Source organism: Urocitellus parryii, chromosome 6, assembly GCF_045843805.1.
Source record: "Urocitellus parryii isolate mUroPar1 chromosome 6, mUroPar1.hap1, whole genome shotgun sequence".
NCBI classification, from domain to species: Eukaryota; Metazoa; Chordata; class Mammalia; order Rodentia; family Sciuridae; genus Urocitellus; species Urocitellus parryii.
Window position 1 is genome coordinate 125,748,746 of NC_135536.1, and position 9,067 is coordinate 125,757,812.

At 38.9% G+C, this 9,067-nt stretch overlaps 2 pseudogenes; both read right to left on the bottom strand.

Annotated features, from left to right (window-relative positions):
• Positions 1-2,774: 2,774 nt before the first annotated feature.
• On the bottom strand, positions 2,775-2,858 carry LOC144255579 (small nucleolar RNA SNORD116; annotated as a pseudogene).
• Positions 2,859-6,797: 3,939 nt separating this feature from the next.
• LOC144255580 (small nucleolar RNA SNORD116) lies at positions 6,798-6,881 on the bottom strand (annotated as a pseudogene).
• Positions 6,882-9,067: the final 2,186 nt, after the last annotated feature.

A 9,067-nucleotide genomic window follows, 5' to 3' on the forward strand; every position in this document is an offset into this window, starting at 1 on the left:
GAAACTGGTGTTTTCATCCTTTGAAGATACAGAAGTTGATAAAAAGTGGCTAGCTCAGTAGTTCTATGTTGTGGCCGGATTACCAACCTGAGGTTAGGAAGCTTGCTACATAGAAAACCATTGTCTGACAGATGCACATTGGAGATAAAGAAAATAGGTTTTATTGAGGATGCCGGTAATCTGGAAGGAGCCAGACGTTTTAATGTCTCCAGATATCACCTTAAAGTCTTTAAGGAAATGGGGAATATTTATATGAGAAACGGATTAGGGACAACATGCAGAAACCAGCATTTCCCAGGACCACGAGTTAAGAAAGCAGCACTGACCAGAGGAGATAAACTTCTAATGACAGTCTTCTCTGGTCTGGAGGGAAAATGCTCCAGGATGCAGAGTAAAGAATATATCCTGGGAATGAGAAACAACAAGAAACCAAGATGGAGTCACTGATGGCAATATCCAGTTTTAGCAGAAATAATTCTGAGAGCTTCTAAGGCACTGGAGAAAAGATAGCATCTTCAACAAATGGTGCTAGGTAAATGGGAAATCCCTATGCAACAAAATGAAATTGAAACCTTATCTCTCACCATGCACGAAACTTACCTCAAAATGGATCAAGGACCTAGGAGTTAAACCAGAGACTCTGTGTCTAATAGAAGAAAAAGTAGGCCCTAATCTTCAGAATGTGGGATTAGGCCCCTCACTTCCTTAATAAGACAGCTATAGCACAAGAATTAAAAGTAAGTATCAATAAATGGGATTGATTCAAACTAAAAAGTTGTTCTCCTCAAAAGAAACAATCTGAGAGAGCCTACATCCTAGGAGCATTCTAGTGCTCACACATCAGATAGAGCACTGATCTCTAAAGTATATAAAGAACTCAACAAGCTAAGCACCAAAAAAAAAAAAAAAAACCAAATAACCCAATCAATAAATGGGCAAAAAACATGAACAGACACTTCTCAGAAGAGGATATAAGATCCATCACCAAATATATGAAAAAATACTCATCTTCTCTAGCAATCAGAGAAATGCAAATCAAAACTACTCTAAGAGATCATCTCAGTCCAGTCAGAAAGGCAGCTATTATGACGACAAACAACAACACGTGTTGGCAAGGACGTAGGGAAAATGGTACACTCACACATTGCTGGTGGGAGTGCAAAGTGGTGCAGCCCCTTTGGAAAGCAGTATGGACATTCCTTGGAAATCGGGGAATGGAACACCATTTGACTATTCCTCTTCTCGGACTATACCCAAAGGACTTAAAAACAACAGACTGCAGGGACACAGCCACATCAATGTTTATAGCAGCATGATTCCCAATAGCTAGACCGTGGAAGCAACCTATAAGTCCTTCAGAGGATGAATGGATAAAAAAATGTGGCATAACACAATGGAATATTACTCAGCATGAAAAACAGAACAAAGTCATGGCATTTGTAGGGAAACGGATGGCGTTGGAGAAGATCATGCTATGTGAAGTCAGCCAATGCCCCAAACACAAATGCCGAATGTTTTCTCTGATATAGGGGGGGGGGCGGTGACTCATAGTGGGGTAGAGAGGGAGAGCATGGGAGGATTAGTTTGGTTGTAGACAGGGAAGTGGGTAAGAAGGAAAGGGAGGGGAGAGGGGATTAGCAAGGATGGTAGAATGTGATGGTCTTCATGATACAAGTACATGTATGAAAACTTGTATTGGGTGTCAACATACCTTATATACAAACAGAGATACGAGAAATTGATATATATATATGTGTATTAAGAATTGTTATGCCAAGAAAAGCACATGTATAATGGTATAAATTGCCGTGAACATACTTTATATACAGAGACAGGAAAAATTGTGCTCTATATGTGTAATAAGGAATGTAATGCATTCCACTGTTGTCGTGTATTTGGAAATTATAATAAAATCAATAAAAAGGAAACGTAGCACATTATAAAACAAGGAATACAATCTGACAAAAAAGAATGAAATCCTATTGAGTGTGAAATGAATGGAAGAGATCATATTATTAAGTGAAATAAGACATGCACAGAAAAAATAGTACCATATGCTCTCTTTCATGGGTGGAAACTAAAAGTAGATTGCATAGAAGCTGAGAGTCCAATGGTGTTTACTGGAGGTTTGCGAGAGTACAGGAAGAGGAAGGTATGGAGAATATTGATTAATAGGGACTAAGTTGCAGTTATATAGGCCTAAGAAGTTCTGTTATACACAGTTGGGTGACCGCAGATAATAATGAACTTCACATTTCAAAAATTGAGGAGAAAGGAATTTTGAAATATTTTGCACACAGAAATGATAAATACTTGAGAGGACAGGTATATTTAACCTGATTTAATCCCAATACAAGGTATTCATGTAATAAAATGTGCTAGTACGTACATTTTTTATGTATCCGTTTGAAAATAAACTTAAAAATAACATTGCAATACTTTGAAAAAGAAGAAAATGGTCTGAATGTTTCAAATGCAACCACAGCTACTTTCACAGTGTTCATTATGTGTGACCTTGTCCCTAGCATTCCTATACCATTCATATACCTGAGAAGCAGGTATATGAATGCTCTGGTCAAGCACTCAGAGGAGTGCAATGTAACACCACTACGCCAAATTCAAAAAGAGCTCTCTGTAATTTTTTTTTATCCTAACCTAATATAAGGAAGATAGTTTTCTAATACCTTATTGCTTATGGGTCCCACTGTCTGAACACCTGAATTCCCCCCGCCCCGCCCCTGCCACCCCTGTCTGCCTGGCAGAGTCCCCATGCTGGACCTCAGCTCACAGAAGTGGTTTGGTCACTCATTTTGTTCAGATTCCAACAAGATCCATTTTTTGTAAGTCATCATTGGTCCAGGCACATTGAATAAAATGGACCCTGAGCCTAAGGTATGTGGCAGCTACTGATCACCCAGGCTTTTGTCATTCTGGGACACATGGACCCACACTCTTCAATCATGGAGCCCTGCATCACAGTTAAGGACCATTCCCATGGCTGTCTATCAGAGCTACAGTCCAATGCCATTGGAGTGATATGATTCCATAGGAGGAATGTTAGTATCTTCAGGAAAAGATGCTTACCATGAGCAAATTACCACATCAAACTATGAGCATAGAAGCCCTTGAGAATAATTAAGCTGAATTCTTCTCAAACTCTCTTCCATGTCACCTTGCAAGAGGAAGAAATAAACCTTGTCATACAATCTACGCTTGGCCCACGTTGATCTGTGGAAACACAGTAAATATGTTTGTTCCTTAGTACCCATGTGAGTTTGTACAAGGATACCCAGAAGACACCAAAATCTGAGGATGCTCAAGCCCCTTATTGTTTATAATATCCAAATACAAGTAAATGCCGCATAAATTACACCCATTGTGATTATTTGCATTGTTTAGAGAATAATGACAAGACAAAATTCTAGGGTACAAGTTCAGTAGCAATTTTTTCCCCCAAATGTCTGATTGAACCACAGATAAGTATGATAAGTTGTATATGGTTAATTCTATATGTAACAATGGCAAGTTCATGAATCCATTTATCCATCATGGAAAGACGGGGTAGTTTACTATGTCCTCGCACTTACAACATACTGGCATATTATTCTACTAGCATTATTCCCATATGCCAAAGAGAGGAGGTAGGAAATCTCTTGAAAAAAGAGACAGACATATCAGATGTCTCATAAGATTATTAATACCTCCTGTTTGGGTATTAATAAAACCAATTACATTCATGATTACTTGTAACATAAACATGACCAATGAAAATATGTTTTCATTTATTTAGAGCTGTGAGGCTGCAAAACAAACCTAGGGCTTCATGCACACTACAATGGCATTCTATCACTGAGCTAACCCCCAAACTGAACAGGGTACATGTTAAACATTGCGGCTGGAGGTATAGTTCAGTGCCTAGCATGTGTGATGCCCTGAGTTCAACTTCCAGAAACACACACACACACACACATACACACACACACACACACACACACACACACGCAGAAATTGTCATGTTATCTCAGAAACTGGTGTTTTCATCCTTTGAAGATACAGAAGTTGATAAAAAGTGGCTAGCTCAGTAGTTCTATGTTGTGGCCGGATTACCAACCTGAGGTTAGGAAGCTTGCTACATAGAAAACCATTGTCTGACAGATGCACATTGGAGATAAAGAAAATAGGTTTTATTGAGGATGCCGGTAATCTGGAAGGAGCCAGACGTTTTAATGTCTCCAGATATCACCTTAAAGTCTTTAAGGAAATGGGGAATATTTATATGAGAAACGGATTAGGGACAACATGCAGAAACCAGCATTTCCCAGGACCACGAGTTAAGAAAGCAGCACTGACCAGAGGAGATAAACTTCTAATGACAGTCTTCTCTGGTCTGGAGGGAAAATGCTCCAGGATGCAGAGTAAAGAATATATCCTGGGAATGAGAAACAACAAGAAACCAAGATGGAGTCACTGATGGCAATATCCAGTTTTAGCAGAAATAATTCTGAGAGCTTCTAAGGCACTGGAGAAAAGATAGCATCTTCAACAAATGGTGCTGGGTAAATGGGAAATCCCTATGCAACAAAATGAAATTGAAACCTTATCTCTCACCATGCACGAAACTTACCTCAAAATGGATCAAGGACCTAGGAGTTAAACCAGAGACTCTGTGTCTAATAGAAGAAAAAGTAGGCCCTAATCTTCAGAATGTGGGATTAGGCCCCTCACTTCCTTAATAAGACAGCTATAGCACAAGAATTAAAAGTAAGTATCAATAAATGGGATTGATTCAAACTAAAAAGTTGTTCTCCTCAAAAGAAACAATCTGAGAGAGCCTACATCCTAGGAGCATTCTAGTGCTCACACATCAGATAGAGCACTGATCTCTAAAGTATATAAAGAACTCAACAAGCTAAGCACCAAAAAAAAAAAAAAAACCAAATAACCCAATCAATAAATGGGCAAAAAACATGAACAGACACTTCTCAGAAGAGGATATAAGATCCATCACCAAATATATGAAAAAATACTCATCTTCTCTAGCAATCAGAGAAATGCAAATCAAAACTACTCTAAGAGATCATCTCAGTCCAGTCAGAAAGGCAGCTATTATGACGACAAACAACAACACGTGTTGGCAAGGACGTAGGGAAAATGGTACACTCACACATTGCTGGTGGGAGTGCAAAGTGGTGCAGCCCCTTTGGAAAGCAGTATGGACATTCCTTGGAAATCGGGGAATGGAACACCATTTGACTATTCCTCTTCTCGGACTATACCCAAAGGACTTAAAAACAACAGACTGCAGGGACACAGCCACATCAATGTTTATAGCAGCATGATTCCCAATAGCTAGACCGTGGAAGCAACCTATAAGTCCTTCAGAGGATGAATGGATAAAAAAATGTGGCATAACACAATGGAATATTACTCAGCATGAAAAACAGAACAAAGTCATGGCATTTGTAGGGAAACGGATGGCGTTGGAGAAGATCATGCTATGTGAAGTCAGCCAATGCCCCAAACACAAATGCCGAATGTTTTCTCTGATATAGGGGGGGGGGCGGTGACTCATAGTGGGGTAGAGAGGGAGAGCATGGGAGGATTAGTTTGGTTGTAGACAGGGAAGTGGGTAAGAAGGAAAGGGAGGGGAGAGGGGATTAGCAAGGATGGTAGAATGTGATGGTCTTCATGATACAAGTACATGTATGAAAACTTGTATTGGGTGTCAACATACCTTATATACAAACAGAGATACGAGAAATTGATATATATATATGTGTATTAAGAATTGTTATGCCAAGAAAAGCACATGTATAATGGTATAAATTGCCGTGAACATACTTTATATACAGAGACAGGAAAAATTGTGCTCTATATGTGTAATAAGGAATGTAATGCATTCCACTGTTGTCGTGTATTTGGAAATTATAATAAAATCAATAAAAAGGAAACGTAGCACATTATAAAACAAGGAATACAATCTGACAAAAAAGAATGAAATCCTATTGAGTGTGAAATGAATGGAAGAGATCATATTATTAAGTGAAATAAGACATGCACAGAAAAAATAGTACCATATGCTCTCTTTCATGGGTGGAAACTAAAAGTAGATTGCATAGAAGCTGAGAGTCCAATGGTGTTTACTGGAGGTTTGCGAGAGTACAGGAAGAGGAAGGTATGGAGAATATTGATTAATAGGGACTAAGTTGCAGTTATATAGGCCTAAGAAGTTCTGTTATACACAGTTGGGTGACCGCAGATAATAATGAACTTCACATTTCAAAAATTGAGGAGAAAGGAATTTTGAAATATTTTGCACACAGAAATGATAAATACTTGAGAGGACAGGTATATTTAACCTGATTTAATCCCAATACAAGGTATTCATGTAATAAAATGTGCTAGTACGTACATTTTTTATGTATCCGTTTGAAAATAAACTTAAAAATAACATTGCAATACTTTGAAAAAGAAGAAAATGGTCTGAATGTTTCAAATGCAACCACAGCTACTTTCACAGTGTTCATTATGTGTGACCTTGTCCCTAGCATTCCTATACCATTCATATACCTGAGAAGCAGGTATATGAATGCTCTGGTCAAGCACTCAGAGGAGTGCAATGTAACACCACTACGCCAAATTCAAAAAGAGCTCTCTGTAATTTTTTTTTATCCTAACCTAATATAAGGAAGATAGTTTTCTAATACCTTATTGCTTATGGGTCCCACTGTCTGAACACCTGAATTCCCCCCGCCCCGCCCCTGCCACCCCTGTCTGCCTGGCAGAGTCCCCATGCTGGACCTCAGCTCACAGAAGTGGTTTGGTCACTCATTTTGTTCAGATTCCAACAAGATCCATTTTTTGTAAGTCATCATTGGTCCAGGCACATTGAATAAAATGGACCCTGAGCCTAAGGTATGTGGCAGCTACTGATCACCCAGGCTTTTGTCATTCTGGGACACATGGACCCACACTCTTCAATCATGGAGCCCTGCATCACAGTTAAGGACCATTCCCATGGCTGTCTATCAGAGCTACAGTCCAATGCCATTGGAGTGATATGATTCCATAGGAGGAATGTTAGTATCTTCAGGAAAAGATGCTTACCATGAGCAAATTACCACATCAAACTATGAGCATAGAAGCCCTTGAGAATAATTAAGCTGAATTCTTCTCAAACTCTCTTCCATGTCACCTTGCAAGAGGAAGAAATAAACCTTGTCATACAATCTACGCTTGGCCCACGTTGATCTGTGGAAACACAGTAAATATGTTTGTTCCTTAGTACCCATGTGAGTTTGTACAAGGATACCCAGAAGACACCAAAATCTGAGGATGCTCAAGCCCCTTATTGTTTATAATATCCAAATACAAGTAAATGCCGCATAAATTACACCCATTGTGATTATTTGCATTGTTTAGAGAATAATGACAAGACAAAATTCTAGGGTACAAGTTCAGTAGCAATTTTTTCCCCCAAATGTCTGATTGAACCACAGATAAGTATGATAAGTTGTATATGGTTAATTCTATATGTAACAATGGCAAGTTCATGAATCCATTTATCCATCATGGAAAGACGGGGTAGTTTACTATGTCCTCGCACTTACAACATACTGGCATATTATTCTACTAGCATTATTCCCATATGCCAAAGAGAGGAGGTAGGAAATCTCTTGAAAAAAGAGACAGACATATCAGATGTCTCATAAGATTATTAATACCTCCTGTTTGGGTATTAATAAAACCAATTACATTCATGATTACTTGTAACATAAACATGACCAATGAAAATATGTTTTCATTTATTTAGAGCTGTGAGGCTGCAAAACAAACCTAGGGCTTCATGCACACTACAATGGCATTCTATCACTGAGCTAACCCCCAAACTGAACAGGGTACATGTTAAACATTGCGGCTGGAGGTATAGTTCAGTGCCTAGCATGTGTGATGCCCTGAGTTCAACTTCCAGAAACACACACACACACATACACACACACACACACACACACACACACACGCAGAAATTGTCATGTTATCTCAGAAACTGGTGTTTTCATCCTTTGAATACAGAAGTTGATAAAAAGTGGCTAGCTCAGTAGTTCTATGTTGTGGCCGGATTACCAACCTGAGGTTAGGAAGCTTGCTACATAGAAAACCATTGTCTGACAGATGCACATTGGAGATAAAGAAAATAGGTTTTATTGAGGATGCCGGTAATCTGGAAGGAGCCAGACATTTTAATGTCTCCAGATATCACCTTAAAGTCTTTAAGGAAATGGGGAATATTTATATGAGAAACGGATTAGGGACAACATGCAGAAACCAGCATTTCCCAGGACCACGAGTTAAGAAAGCAGCACTGACCAGAGGTGATAAACTTCTAATGACAGTCTTCTCTGGTCTGGAGGGAAAATGCTCCAGGATGCAGAGTAAAGAATATATCCTGGGAATGAGAAACAACAAGAAACCAAGATGGAGTCACTGATGGCAATATCCAGTTTTAGCAGAAATAATTCTGAGAGCTTCTAAGGCACTGGAGAAAAGATAGCATCTTCAACAAATGGTGCTGGGTAAATGGGAAATCCCTATGCAACAAAATGAAATGGAAACCCTATCTCTCACCATGCACGAAACTTACCTCAAAATGGATCAAGGACCTAGGAGTTAAACCAGAGACTCTGTGTCTAATAGAAGAAAAAGTAGGCCCTAATCTTCAGAATGTGGGATTAGGCCCCTCACTTCCTTAATAAGACAGCTATAGCACAAGAATTAAAAGTAAGTATCAATAAATGGGATTGATTCAAACTAAAAAGTTGTTCTCCTCAAAAGAAACAATCTGAGAGAGCCTACATCCTAGGAGCATTCTAGTGCTCACACATCAGATAGAGCACTGATCTCTAAAGTATATAAAGAACTCAACAAGCTAAGCACCAAAAAAAACCCCAAATAACGCAATCAATAAATGGGCAAAAAAACATGAACAGACACTTCTCAGAAGAGGATATAAGATCCATCACCAAATATATGAAAAAATACTCATCTTCTCTAGCAATCAGAGAAATGC